We start from the raw sequence: 14,715 nt of genomic DNA, 5'->3' as shown, positions 1-14,715 counted from the left end.
TCGCACATTCGGACATCCGTATTCAATAGCCTTGTTAATCACACTACATTGGACATTCAGTGGACATTCACAAGTAAATATGCCATTAAAACAATACTTGCCTATTTTGATCGACTGTGAAAAATGTTGTAAGTTGACAATCGTTGGTTGTCAATATCATGTTGCTGCTTAAAATTCGCAAACATTAATTTATTGCACATTTATTGGAAAGTCTGAATTTATCAGAAGTCAGAATGTGCGAATATAAAACCAACTTTACCCAAGTACGTAGGAGTGAATGGGAATGAAAAAGTGGACAAGGTCACAAAAAAAGGCATTAAAGAAGGAACATTTTTGAAATGCAAATAAGAATCAGTAAAGTGGAAGTAAAATGTATAATCTGGGAAAAAATTAACCAAAAAATGGCAAGAAATGTGGGATAGTGAGGGGAAAGGGAGACATTTATACCATATTCAAAAGAGTATACAAGTAAAAAAGGTAGGAGGTGGAGACAGAAAAGAGGAAACGGTACTAACGAGACTAAGGCTGGGGACACTGTGCTCTAAATAAAACATTAAAAATGGTGGGGAAACAACATCATGTGTGAGGAGTGTCAGGAAGAGGAATCTGTGGAACATGTAATTCTACATTTTGGAAATATCAGAGGGAGAGGCTGATAATGGATAATAGACTAAAGGAACGAGGGGTGCAGAAACTATGAGTATGAATGATAGCGCACAGGTGAGAGAATTGTCGTTTTTTTAAGGGGTACTAGGCTTTATTATAGGATATAATGGTAAGTTTTTTTTTCTCCCTTTCCCTCAATCAATGAAAAATTGTAGATTATATTGTGAATTTACTGACTGATCCACACTCCGGAACAGAAGGTGGCGGTACTGCACCATTAAGCTGGATGCCAACCACCGTTAAAGAAGAAGAAGAAGACAAGCCTACATCACACCGCGTTGCATAGCGGTGTGGCGGCGCCATTACTTTTTTTTTCTTTTTTTTTTGGCGCCGCCATTACTTGCACTGAAATTAATAGGCCTATGGATATATGCTTACCTTTTGTTTTGTTTCTGGAACATTCTCATTCTTCATGGTATCGTTTGCAGGGAATAGAAGCTATTTATCGAATCTCATGATAATTTCATTTTTTTCACAAAATTTTTGTAGAATTTCGTTTACAATGTTGATCCGATTACCGTGTTGCATGCTGGAGGACGCTTGCTGCTGCTTCAGCCATCATATGAATATCCAAATAAAATCTACATGTTCAACACGCTGAGAGAAGTCGATTGATTTCTTTGTTGGAAACGTTTTAATGATTTTTGAACGAGCATAATAGAGTAGGCCTACAACTGTTGTCATGGTAAATATTCAACTTTTCCACAATCACAGAGCTGGGAGGAGAATCTGAGATTTTGGGTCATTTTCAGCAGACAGACACGAACACACTGTATTTTTACATTTATTTCAACAAATGACAACCAAAAGCAAAACCCTAGGAGCTTGTGAAGAGTTTAGTAGTGGCTCCCTGCAATATTTCCAGTTTTCTTGATGCTAGAGGAACATTTTTATAAGGTATGATGTTCCTCGAACATTCTTTGAACTTAAATTTGATTAAAAATTCAACATTGTGGGAACGTTGATTTGTAACATTCAAAGAACATAAATTGTCCAGTTTCCTTAATGTTAGTAGAATGTTATTTAAAGGTTAGTATGATGTTCCTGAAACATTCTTTCAATCATTCAAACACCTGCTGTGAACAAACACTGAAAGAAAGAGAAATAAGAACACAAACTACAACTTTCTTCAGCCACAGCCTTAGATGAACTGAAGATAAAAGACATTAAATCTCTCAAGATCTGATTAAACAACTCCACAAACTACTACTACTTCTTCTTCTTCTTTTAGTTTATTGGCAGATTGCATCGTTTATGTTTTGCAAACCGCCACCTACTGTACAGGGGTGTATTCCAGAAAGCAGGGTTAACTTACTGTCACATATACCCTGAACTCTCGGTTGATTAACCCAAACCTTGCTTACTTGTGGTATGCTGGTTCCAAAAATGCCTCCAGGAGTAAGTTCAGCCAACTCTGGATGTTCCCTGTTAACACACAAGACATTCTCAACAGAGCGACGAATTGATGATTCACCATGGAAACAGACGCTAAGAAAAAGCCATAGACAGTAAAAGAAATGGACACAGCGACCCCATTGGAACTCAATTGAGACAAGTGAAGCCCATTTTTAGCGATTTTTAGCACTTCCTTTTCTGACGCGCAGACTCAAACTAAGCTTGATGACGTCAGCAACCTGTCTGACAGATGTAAATCTTCTAGTAGCTGTGCGTACAAACTGCCATCGTTAATCTTGCAGAGACGGTGAGCTTGAGCGGGGAGTTCTTTGGCGTGAGTGAGAAGGAGTAAGTATTCTGATTAATTAGTTTGTATAGTATTTTAAAATGTAACGCCAGTAGGCTTCTCTCTTGACGTCTCCCCGATTGCCTGTGAGCTTCTCCTCCTGTCTGTACGGTAACTTCTCTTCTGTGCGACAGAGAGTCGAGTGTTTATGACGCAATCGTTAGCTTATTTTTACAAAAACTGTTTCTACGGGGCCATAATGTAACATAGAAGGTAATGGAGCCCTTTATACATTGTCGTGTATCTTTGGAAATAAATAATGGACAAATGGAGTCTTTAAACGCCTCAGACGTAAAGTTATTCACTGTCAAAGTGACGCCAAAATGAATAGGAGTCAATGGGGATGCTAGCGCAAGTGAAGTTCTGCTACAAGATGGCGGCACCCGGCCGACTTCAACTTCCGGTCGACTTCCTTGGGCACTGGAAAAAGCGCGCCATTCTACTTCATTCTTCTTCTTTTGTTTAATGGCGATTTACATAACCTACTTGGTGCACATCACCACCTATTGGGTGGTTATGCAATCATTTTTTATTCTTAATATTGTTTGATGCTAATTATTAAATAAGATATCACATATATGATATGTATTTTATTATAGAAATTATAGCATAGAAAATGTCCTGTTATAAAGGATAAAAAGCAGATCCATGTGTGAGATGACAATAAAATACATTCATATATTAGAATTGAATAGACAGTTATATATTGTATAATATAACATTGTGTATATAGCTGTAACTATATAACAAATTTAGATACATTAATATAACCATATTGATAATATAACATGCATCTGAATTCCTCTTAAACTAACTAACCCTTTAACATAACCTGCTCCGGAGCAGGTTATGTTCAGAGAGCAAGTTGCTATGGTTACTTACATACCCTAAAAGTTACCTCTGTTTTTGGAACCGAAAGTTCAGGTTATCCGCTTACTTACTCTTAAACATACCCAGGTATGTCACATAACCTGCTCTCTGGAATACCCCCCAGGAGTGTGTAGAGTGTTGCAGTAAACCTTTGGGTATTCTATCAAAATGGGGCAAAAAAACAAACAAACAAACAAAAAAAACTTTTAAATTCTTATTAAATCACTGTCTTTAAGGAAAATAAATAAGGTTCTAATTCTTTCACTTTGTATTCCTTGTTCCCCAAGAATATCCTCAATGCTATCGTCCATTTCTTTCCATCTTTGTCTCTGATCACTGTACCTTCTACATCTAAATAAAACATGTTTTACATCTTCCTGTGTTTGGCATTCTGTACATAAACCATTTCCTTTTCCTATCAGCTTCAGTGTTGCATTCAGTCCTGTATGTCCCATTCTTAATCTCTTGTATACTATTTCTTCCTTCCTATTTTTCATATTAATTCTGTTTCCTCCAACCTGTTTCTGAAAATTGTAATATTGCCTAGCCTTAGGTTCTGCTTCCCATTCCTGTTGCCATTTCTTTGTTATTTCAAATTTTATTTTAGCTTTCGCTTCTCCTTTCCCTATTGGAACATTAATTTCTATTTCTTTATTTTTTAGTGCCTTTTTAGCTAAATCATCTACCTTTTCATTACCTCTAATTCCAATATGTGCTGGAACCAAACAGAACTGAACTGTTATTCCTAGGCTTTGAATATTTAACAGTATATTTCTAACCTCTATTAGATCATCTCTGACTGAAACTCCACTTTCTAAGCTCTGCATTACAGCCATTGAATCTGAGCATATTAGCGATTTTAATGGTTTTATCTCTTCTGTCCACCCTAATGCTGTTATTATACCAATCATTTCAATTGAATATACTGAAAGGAAATTATTTAGTCTATACTTCAGACCTTTTTTTAAATTCAGGAATATAAATTCCTACACCACAATGACCATTTTGATCTTTTGATCCATCTGTGTAAATATTGATAAAACCATAAAATGAAGAAGACAAATATCTTTCACTATACCATGCAAAACTCTGTTCATCTGAGTATTCTCTTTTTTCTTTCAATAGTTCTATGTTGACTTCTGGCATTGGAAGCATCCAGGGAGGAACTTCACTCAGAACTATTGCAGGACTAAACTCTAACTCTTTAATGCCGTACTGTTCTGCTAAATGATGTATGTTCCATTCAAACCCTTTAGCCTTTGTTTGATATTCCCAACAATCATTTAATACTGACATTGCTGGATTATTACTACTCCCTAGTAACCTAACCCTATATGTCAATGCCAGTTTAATGAATCTTTATGTACGTAAGTGGGGCTTCTTTTGTCTCTACCAGTATAGCACTTGTTGGAGTTGTTTTAATAGCACCTATGACCATTCTCAGTGCTCTAAACTGAATTCTATCTATCTGTGTTAAATTTGTTTGGCATGTTGTGCTATATACTATACAGCCATAATCTATAACTGACCTGATTAACGCTATATATATATATATATATATATATCCATCCATTAAAGATGGTTTATCTGCTTCCAGTAATCATTCTCATCATATTTATGACTTTTTTTTTTACATTTAGTTCCAATGTGATTAATATGATATTTCCATGTACATTTTTCATCCATCCAAATTCCTAGATATTTAAATTTCATGACTCTCTCCAGGGTTTGCTTGTAAATAAACAATTTTTGGTTATCAGCAACTTTCTTTCTTGTAAATAACATAACATTTGATTTTTGTATAGAAAATTTAAATCCCCATTCAACTCCCCATTGTTCTAATGACTGAATTTTCTTTTGCATTATTGTTATGTATGGAATATTTCTGCCTCTTTTCCATATTACAGCATCATCCGCATACAGTAATTCTTCACTTTCTTGTCCTAGTTTTACAAATATATCATTAATCATCAAATTAAATAAAATGGGACTGATTACACTTCCAATTCCACTCTCTATTGTAAACTCATCTGAATTTTCGGAGTCTACTTTAACTCTAAAAGTACGCTGTGAGAGGAAGTCCAATATAAAATTGTATATTTTCCCACCAATTCCCATTCTATCCAGTTTGATCAATAACCCTTCTCTCCACATAGTATCATATGCTTTTTCTATATTTAAAAACACAGCCACCATTACCTCTTTCATAAATGTTTTCTCCACTTCATTACACAACTTTGCCAAAGCAACCACTGTAGATCTACCTTTTCTGAAACCAGTTTGGTAATCTTTAAGTAAACAATTCTTCTCCAAAAAATAATTTAGTCTGGCCACTATTATTTTCTCCATTAATTTCCCTAAATGTGATGTCAGCACAATAGGCCTGTAATTCTCTGGATTGCTTTGGTCTTTTCCTGGCTTAGAAAAATGGAAGAATAATTGCCCTTTTCCACATCTTTGGCAGTCTGCCCTTATTCCATACTTCATTAAATAATTCTAGAATCTTATTCAGTATTCCATCTGGTAATTTCCTAAGCATAACATATATTGTCTATTCCTGGCGAGGAGTACTCAGTGTTATTTAAGGCCATTTTAGGTTCTGACATAGTTAATTTAGCATCTAGTATAGTATTTGTCTCTTGTTTAGCATTTAATACATCTTTATTTTCCTTCAAGATTTCATATTTTCTCTTTTTGAACATTTAATCTAAGTGGTTACCTTTATGAATGTCAGCAAACTTTTTACCTAACATATTTGCCTTATCAGAATCTGATACAGCATGATTTCGTCCATCAATTAACACTGGTATTTGTGACCATTTATATTTACCTGTCATTTTTTTTATCATCATCATCTACATCTTATCCAAAGTTTTTTCTCTTCCAATTGTTGAACAAAATTGTCTCCAAGTTTCTTTCTTAGCTTCTTTAATTACCTTCCTTGCCATAGCTTTTTTCTTTTGATAATCTACCAAATTATCCATTGTTAATGTTTTGCGTAATTTCTTAAATGCTTTATTTCGATCTGTAGTTGCTTCTGTGCATTTTTCATTCCACCATGGTACATTTGTTCTTTTGTTTTTACTGATTGGAATACTCTGATTTGCTGCATTTAGAATGATGATATTCAAAGATTCATTCTTTTTATCTATAGTCTCATCCAACCTACAAGATGAGTTCTTCATTTCATCATTACAACATTCCAAATACTTTTCCCAGTTGGCTTTCTGAAAGCACCATTTATGATGTACATAGTTTTGTTGTATATATATACATTTGTCTCCATCTTGCAGAAATATGGAAATGATCGCTACCAATATTTGTATTTTGATCCTCTTCCCATTCACACCTATTAGCAAGTTTCCTATCCACTAGTGTTAAATCTATACAAGATGTTTCATTTCTATATATATTTATGCGTGTACCGGTACCATTGTTTAAACATACCAGCCTTCTATCATCCATCATTTCTTCTACCACTTCTCCATTTAAGTCTGTAATTCTACTTCCCCATAGAGTATCATGGGCATTAAAGTCCCCACACCATATTTCTTTATGGCCTTTTTTTTACAAATATTCTTCATTAACTCATTTGTTAATATTTTACAAGGATTGTAATAATTGATAATTACCATTTTACCTTTGTCCTCATTGTTAAATATCTCCATCACAACACATTCATATTCTTCAGCTACCTTGATTGGTCTGTATGATATTCCTTCCTTAATAAATGTCAAACATCCTCCTCCTCTATCTTTTCCTCTGTCACATCTTATACTATTGTATCCATTTAACACAAAATCTAGTTGTGGTTTTAACCATGTCTCTTGAATGCATATAATATCTGGTTTGCTTGATAATTCACTAACATATCTTTTGAATTCTTGTCCATTTGCAACTAAACTTCGTGCATTCCACTGAAGAATAGACAACATCATAAACCATTTAACCATTTTGTGTTCCTTCATGATTAATATTTAGTATTTCATGCACTTCATCAGCCTTTGCTATAATCCCCAAGTAATTTTTAGTTGCTTCCACTACTGACTTTATCCTATCACTTTTCATAGTGTGCTGTATTGTGACATTAATTGCTTCCTTTTGCTTTTCACAACCCCCATGAGCTGCACTATGTTGGCCTCCACAATTACAGCATTTTAAGTCAACTTTTCCCCACAGTTACCATACTCATGTTCCCCTCCACATTTAGCACACCTACTCTTGCCTCTGCATTGGGCCGCAACATGTCCAAATCTTTGACATTTAAAACATCTTAATGGGGGAGGAATGTATTCTCTCACTGGATAGTTCATATATCCCAATTGAACTTTACTAGGCATTTCTGCCTTAAAATATAGCAGGACTGACAAACTCTCAACTTTCTCCTTTCCTTTAGTCAACCTTTTTGCATCCATTAGCTCACCCCCTTTCAAACTTTTCTTGATTTCTTCAATGGAAACTGATATTGGTATTCCTGTTATCACTCCTCTTGCTTTTGTTGTTGTACCTGGTATGTGTGAAGTAATCTTGACTTAACACTTGTGCACGCTGTTTTTCTGATGCTGCAAAAATAAGCAATCTACCGTTTCCCATGAAATGATCATTTCCCCTAGCATGATTAATTTTGCCTATTTCTTTCACAATTGCTTTTGTCATATGTATCGGGTGTAAATCAGGCCGTCCATGCTGATCAAACACTATGACTACTTTAAATGTTTCACTTGGTATTTTATTAGCATTAATCCTTTTAGATCTGCTTTCTTCAGTTTTACTTCGTTTGACAGTATCTAGTGACTCCACACTATTACTGGAGTCCGATCGTTGTCTAACTTGTTTCTTCTTTCTTACACTCTAAAAACTCCTGGGTTATTTCTTTAACCCATTTTCTGGGTTATTTGTGTTGGGTTAAAATTATGGGTTATTTTTTCAGAGAGTAACCATTTTCTGGGTTATAGGGCTAATATTTTGACCCAATTCCTGGGTTGTTTAGGTTTCTGGGTTATTTTTCAAAGAGTAACCCATGTTCTGGGTTAACGCCCCTTCCCCCGCTCCCAGATGTTCTGGAATTTTCTCACAACAGTCGTTTGAAATAACCGTCACTTGAACTTGAACGCACTCGATCCGTTTTGGCCTGGGCTTCTTCGGTGCAACTTCGTCGCGTATTCAAGGTAAGCAAGTATTTTCAGTGTCAATGTAACGTTAAACGTCTGTGTCCATGTCCCCGTTGCTATTTTAGCACCATTTGTTAAAAAAATGACCATGGCTTACCATGGTAATTCTGTGGTGAGCATGTAGCCGCCTGCGGATATCGCGACAACATCTACATTAACTAGCTTAAAGTCTGTGTAAAGTCAAAATAAATATGTGTTTTGAGTTTGTCAGACTAAATAAGAAAGTGTTATTAACCACCCAGCCAAATTTGACGTAACGTAATAATACGATAAGTACAGTGCAGCTAGTGGCGACTTCATGCCGCGTTAAGGGGGTCGAACACCGGACGAGAAGCACCGCGCTGCGCCGCGTCTAGGACAACTCGAGGTATCATGTACTTTCTCAGTTTATGGCCAGCAATATTGTTATGTTTTAGGACATTGTGGAATTAAGATAATGTCAGTACTATGTTATGGTTGTACTGTATAATTAAATACAATTGTTGCTGAGTCTGCAGTCTGAACACTTTACCTCAGAGTGTCCGTTAACTGAATGAATTGAGAATATCACCTGAAAATCCAATAACATAAGCAATTTTTATTCATGCAGCTGATTACTGTAAATTAATGTAAAATTAACTTTATATTGCAGCACATGGTGAAGTCAGTATATACATTAACGACGATTTGAGACAAATAAGTGTAAATTTAATATAAATCTATGTACGTGGCACTGCAGGATTTTGAACAAGGTCCTGAACCGTTGCTGGGCGCTTCCGTTGTGTGTACACTCATAGAGAATAATGTGTTTCAGTTTTAAATACGCATCTCTTCCGGTGTGCGACCCCCTTTAGCCGCGGCTAGAGCGACGAGGCAACACAATAGTTGAGTTATGTTAACCAGCTGCGCTGTGCTTATCATATTATACAGTGCTCTACGGGCTTAAGTAGTGAGAGTTAAAGAAGTGTGTCAAGTGTTCAAATTGTTGCTAACCTCTATTGTTTTCTCCAGGTCATTTTAAATGGACAGCTTTGTTGCCGATAAGCTAACTGAGTGGCGGATGTCTGAGCTGATAGAGAATTTTAGAGGTGAGCGTTTTACTCTTTTAAGGGATAGTTCACCCAAAAATGAAAATTTGATGTTTATCTGCTTACACCCAGGGCATCCAAGATGTAGGTGACTTTATTTCTTCAGTTGAACACAAATGATGATTTTTAACTCCAACCGTTGCCGTCTGTCAGTCTTATAATGCGAGTGAATGGTAACACAATTTATAAGAGTCAAAAAATATGCTTAGACAAATCCAAACTGAACCCTGCGGCACGTGATGACACATTCATGTCCTAAGACACGAAACAAACGGTTTGTGCGAGAAACCTAAGCGATTGTTAAATGCAGTTGGACATGGTGTTTTAGAAGTAAAAAATTATATAAATAATTTTCGGCTTCTCGCACAAACGTGTCTTAGGACATCAATGTGTCGTCACGAGCCGCAGGGTTTAATTTGGATTTATTTTTGGATTATTTTTTGACTCTTATAAATTGTGTTACCATTCATTCGCATTATAAGACTGACAGACGACAATGGTTGGAGTTAAAAATCATCATTTGTGTTCTACTGAAGAAACAAAGTCACCTTGGATGCCCTGGGGGTAAGCAGATAAACATCACATTTTCATTTTTGGGTGAACTATCCCTTTAACTGCCCTCATATCATCTCTCTATACTTAAATATTTTCTTTAATATGGCTTTAATATGTCAGTGCAAGATTTTGTGACAGTCACAACTTCTTCGACAGTGGGGAATGCATCTCTATAATAACCCTTATAGTTAAAAGATACTTGTGCCTTGTCTTTAAACTGTTATGCATAATAATGGGCCAGATATTCACCTTTGAATTAATGTCATTATTACACTTGTTAATGAAAGAAAAGATGTACAGTATAGACTGTCATTCACACAAAATGGGTAATGCTGCAAAAGAACCACATTAGTTAACTAGCAAATTGGGCCACGTTTTTTTTTTTTTTTTTTTAACAAAAAAAAACAACAACATCATTCCCTTAAAAGTGATTATTTGTTAGCTTGATAATCAAAGAGTGTCTGGTGAGTGGTTCACAATTGTCTCGACTTATTAACAATACTCATGTTGTCTTGTTTTCTGTCTTTCAGGTGAAGACAGAGATGAGGAGGCATTTCTTCTCTTAGATGAGGACACTATCAAAACTCTTGTCCCTCAAGTTCAATCCAGTTATTGAATGTTGTCAAATGTTTGAGAGAGAATGTGTTGTTTATTTTTCTATTTTTTCTAATGTCTAATGTTATTACAGTGTGACCTAAAATAAATAGGTCCAAGTGTGTAGAGTTTATGTAGAGTTTAATTTAATGCAATAAAAATGTAAAAGTGCCTGAAGTGTGTAAGTGCCTGAAGTTTTATTTTCTGAAATAAGGCATACTGGCATAGTAACCCAGGTTATTTTTTACCTTTGACCTTTGGTTAAAAAGGGACCTACTAATTTCTGGGTTATTTCAACCCAGATATTGGGGTTGTTCTTTTGACCCAGAAGTTGGGTTATATTAACTACAATTTTGGGTTATTTTAACCCAAAATTTGGGTTAGGTATTTAACCCAGAAGTTGGGTCAAAAAGAATAACCCATTTTTCTGGGTTGAAATAACCCAGAAATTAGTTGGTCCCTTTTTAACCCAGGATTTGGGTCAAAAATAACCCATTATGGGTTATTTTTGACCCAGGAGTTTTTAGTGTGTACTTCTTTTCAACACATCTCATCATCTTGCTCTAATCTCACAGGATCTGAGTCTTTGAGATCTTTCACATAACCATTGGAATGTTCTGCCATCATCCACTCTACATTCACTGTACAGTAATGTTTTAGTTACCAACTCCTTATGATTCAAATGTTTCTCCCAACAACGTCCGCAGCAGATCACCACGTTGCGACCGTTTTCCTCCGTACGTCCAGCTCCCGACATGCATTTTCTCTCTTTCTCTGAACTGAGATATTAAAGTCCTAAGCCCATCTCCACAAACAGCATTACCAGCTTCACTTATTACTAACCAGACTGACTTTATTTCTGTCACACATCTACAGAAACTCTTATTGAGAATTAACAGAGGTTTAGATGTTGATGTCTAATTGAAAATGTTTCATTTGATCACTGTCATGGAGATCAGTGTTTGCTTTAGTTGAGCTCTTGACCCTTAACTTTTGTTGAGTTGCTTTTTTTTCAGCAATTGCAGTTGTTTTCAGAAAACATTTTTGCATTGATAAAGCAGATCAACATGTCTGTTTTTAATAGGCAAATTATTGCATTAGTGGTTTAAAAATCTGCTTTTAAACTGTCAAAACCAAAACTAAAACAGTACTAAATCGTTCTTGAAAGCAATGAGCCCCCTGGTGGTTGAGGGGCCCTATGCAACTTACGTATTTTGCATAGGGAAGGGAGGACGGCTCTGTTTGCACAAAACATCTTTACTATGAAAAAATACTGCAAACATGTTTAACAAAAGTGTGACAATGTGCCAAACAAAGGCAAAACACAGCAACAACACGTGATCCAAATATAGTTATTAGAGTTTCTGTAATATGGGTTTGAATCAAATTTCAAACAATGTAAGCCATGTTTTGTCTTTGTAGGCATGCATGTCACCTGAGTAATAAATGCTGTGTGACCGATGACTTAATATTAAAATTCTTTCAGAAAACAGGGAAAAATCTGTCATTTTTGAAACATCTATAATATGAATGGCCATCAATGTAGAAAGATGCCTTTTTCCCCCAAATAATGGTGTAGTTGCATCATCTAATACTAACCAAACAAACTGTAACCCCTTTGACATTTCATTAAACAGAAAGTGTGCATGCAATTTGTTACAACCTCAATACTGTCATGTATGATTGCAACAGCTATCCAAATTATCTCATCTACTTTGACGGGGCATTACAAAATCTCTAAAATTGTTTGACACATTTAAATGACATGAAAACAAAATACAAAAAACAAAAAACAAAAAATCCTGTAAAGTCACATTCCATTAAAGAAGCTTACATTTCAGGCTGGACCAGCTAGTCCCACATCTCAGAACATATCACATCTTTTTGTCACGCAACTCACAGAGACGAGAAGGTAAGATCCATGTGCAGCTTTTAATGGGGAAATCCAGAAACGTAATCCCCAAACAGGCAAGGGTCAAAATCCACAGAAACAGTCCATACAAAAAACAAGAAAAACACAAAGAAAAGAAAACCACAAAGAAAACCAAAACAGAGAAACCAGTAACATCCATGAAAACACCATAACCAAAGCAGAAACAAACCAGGTATAAATAGACAGACACTAATGAACAAACACAAAACAGCTGGGTGCAATGAAGGGGAAAATGAGTCCGGGAAGTGGGTTATGGGAATTGTAGTTCAAAAGAGATGAGAAACAGTCCGGGTTGGAGTGCCCTCTGGTGGCTAAATAGGGCACTCCAACTTGTGATCATGACACTTTTATAGCAACTGAAGCACAGTAATATGAGTACACTGTCGTGGTATGTCGGTATGTAGTTTGGTATGTAAGACTTTGTCATGCACTCAAACACAGATCTGTGGTTTAGTTCCCCTTTGTAAAAAATAAATAAATAAAGTTTTTTTGTTGTTTTCTGAGAACAGTTTTTCTTTGTTTTAATTTTGGCTAGGTCAAATAGACTAGGGTTAAGTTTGGGGGTTTTGTTTATTGCTTTGGCCTTGTCAGAACCTGAAGCTTAATTTTTTTTTATTCATTATGTTAAATTTAATCTCAATCTAAGCTGTTAAATCTAAGGGTACATTTAAGACATGAAAATGTACTAAAACGGAAACGTCTTCTTTTTTTTTTTTTTTTTTATGTACAGATGACAGCATTGCAAGATCCCCTTTAGGATCTGTGAAAATGACTAAAAATGGAAAGGATAACGGTATTATTTTTTAAAAGCTTAATCTTGACCAAAAAACATAAAAACATCCAGTTGTGGATTTTTAATGCAGATTCATCATGTGTGGTATAAAAGTACAATAAATAAATCACAGTAAAATAAACACAGTGTGCCCTTCATATAAACTGCCTGATAGTTCATTAATAAATGAAATAAAATTAGTGCATCAGTCGAAATCACTGATTGATTCAATGTAAATGAGACTCACAGATTCCAGCATGAGTAAATCAAATATGTTTTTAATATATTTCATTACACAAAAAATGATCTTACACATTTATTTTCTTGTTTCAGAAAAGAAAATAGTGTTTAGCTGGGTTTTTACTTTAAGGCACTTTTTCTTTTGGCTGATATAAGCTAAAACCCCCACCCCCCATTTCCAACAAACAGTGATAATATTTTACAAGACAAACACAGATAGAATTCAATTCCATGATTTACACACACAAAAGAAAAAAATCACATTGGGCACTACTTCATGAACTTATTGGCAGTGATATAAACTAATCAGCACCTCATAAAATATCACAGTGTTTGGTTTACAATTACAATAAGACTAAATGTAACGGTTTCATTTTTCACTTTTCATTTTTAACAATAAATATATATAAAACATATAAAGATAATTCAATTACTACAAAAATGGCATTGTTTTTATCACATATAGCCACATTTGTGTAAAAATTGTGCTGTAACATTTCTTCATTACAAACATCACATCAAGTATGTTTCAGGTTTAACCACAGAGTAACAACATGGGGCCTGTATCATCATTCAGTTATAAGTGTCCAGTGTAACAAATACTCAACGGAAAGTATTTCACCAACTTAAGAAAATGAATAAATGTATGTTCATGCTACACCAAACCGGTTATGGATTGTTTGGTGCTATTCACATTTCACATTTGGTCAACCAATGTTTTATGATAAAGGTGGATGAACAAGAGTTATAAAGAGCAACATTATGATTCCAGTCTTTTCCAATAACAGCAACATTAGCAGTAAGTATAAGTAGTGCAGCTGTGAAGAGCACCTGTATGATAGTGTAAGTCAAATACACTTTTTGGTCATAATGCCTTTCTTGGTGAGGTAATCTGGTACAATACATGACAAAACAGCTCATATCAGTGCATTGATAGGTCTTACAGTGCAAATGACAAGAAACAGAAATCTCTCACTGTTCCTGTCTGAATCACTTTAACAGCTTTAATAAACCTCTGTATACTGAAAAACATCATATCGAAACCCTGAAGAGCAACATGAAAAAATAAATTCAGAGTGGAGGGACAAGCAATAAAAAAATCTCGA

At 35.2% G+C, this 14,715-nt stretch overlaps 1 long non-coding RNA gene across 1 annotated transcript; it reads left to right on the top strand.

Annotated features, from left to right (window-relative positions):
• Positions 1-8,169: 8,169 nt before the first annotated feature.
• On the top strand, positions 8,170-10,932 carry LOC137027946 (uncharacterized). Its single transcript, XR_010896110.1, has 3 exons — positions 8,170-8,445; positions 9,439-9,515; positions 10,601-10,932. It is a non-coding gene; the product is annotated as an uncharacterized lncRNA (long non-coding RNA).
• The last annotated feature ends 3,783 nt before the right edge of the window (positions 10,933-14,715 follow it).

Source organism: Chanodichthys erythropterus, chromosome 10 (assembly GCF_024489055.1).
Source record: "Chanodichthys erythropterus isolate Z2021 chromosome 10, ASM2448905v1, whole genome shotgun sequence".
NCBI lineage: Eukaryota > Metazoa > Chordata > Actinopteri > Cypriniformes > Xenocyprididae > Chanodichthys > Chanodichthys erythropterus.
The sequence above is the reverse complement of the archived record's forward strand: the minus strand, read 5'-3'. Positions and strand labels throughout refer to the sequence as shown.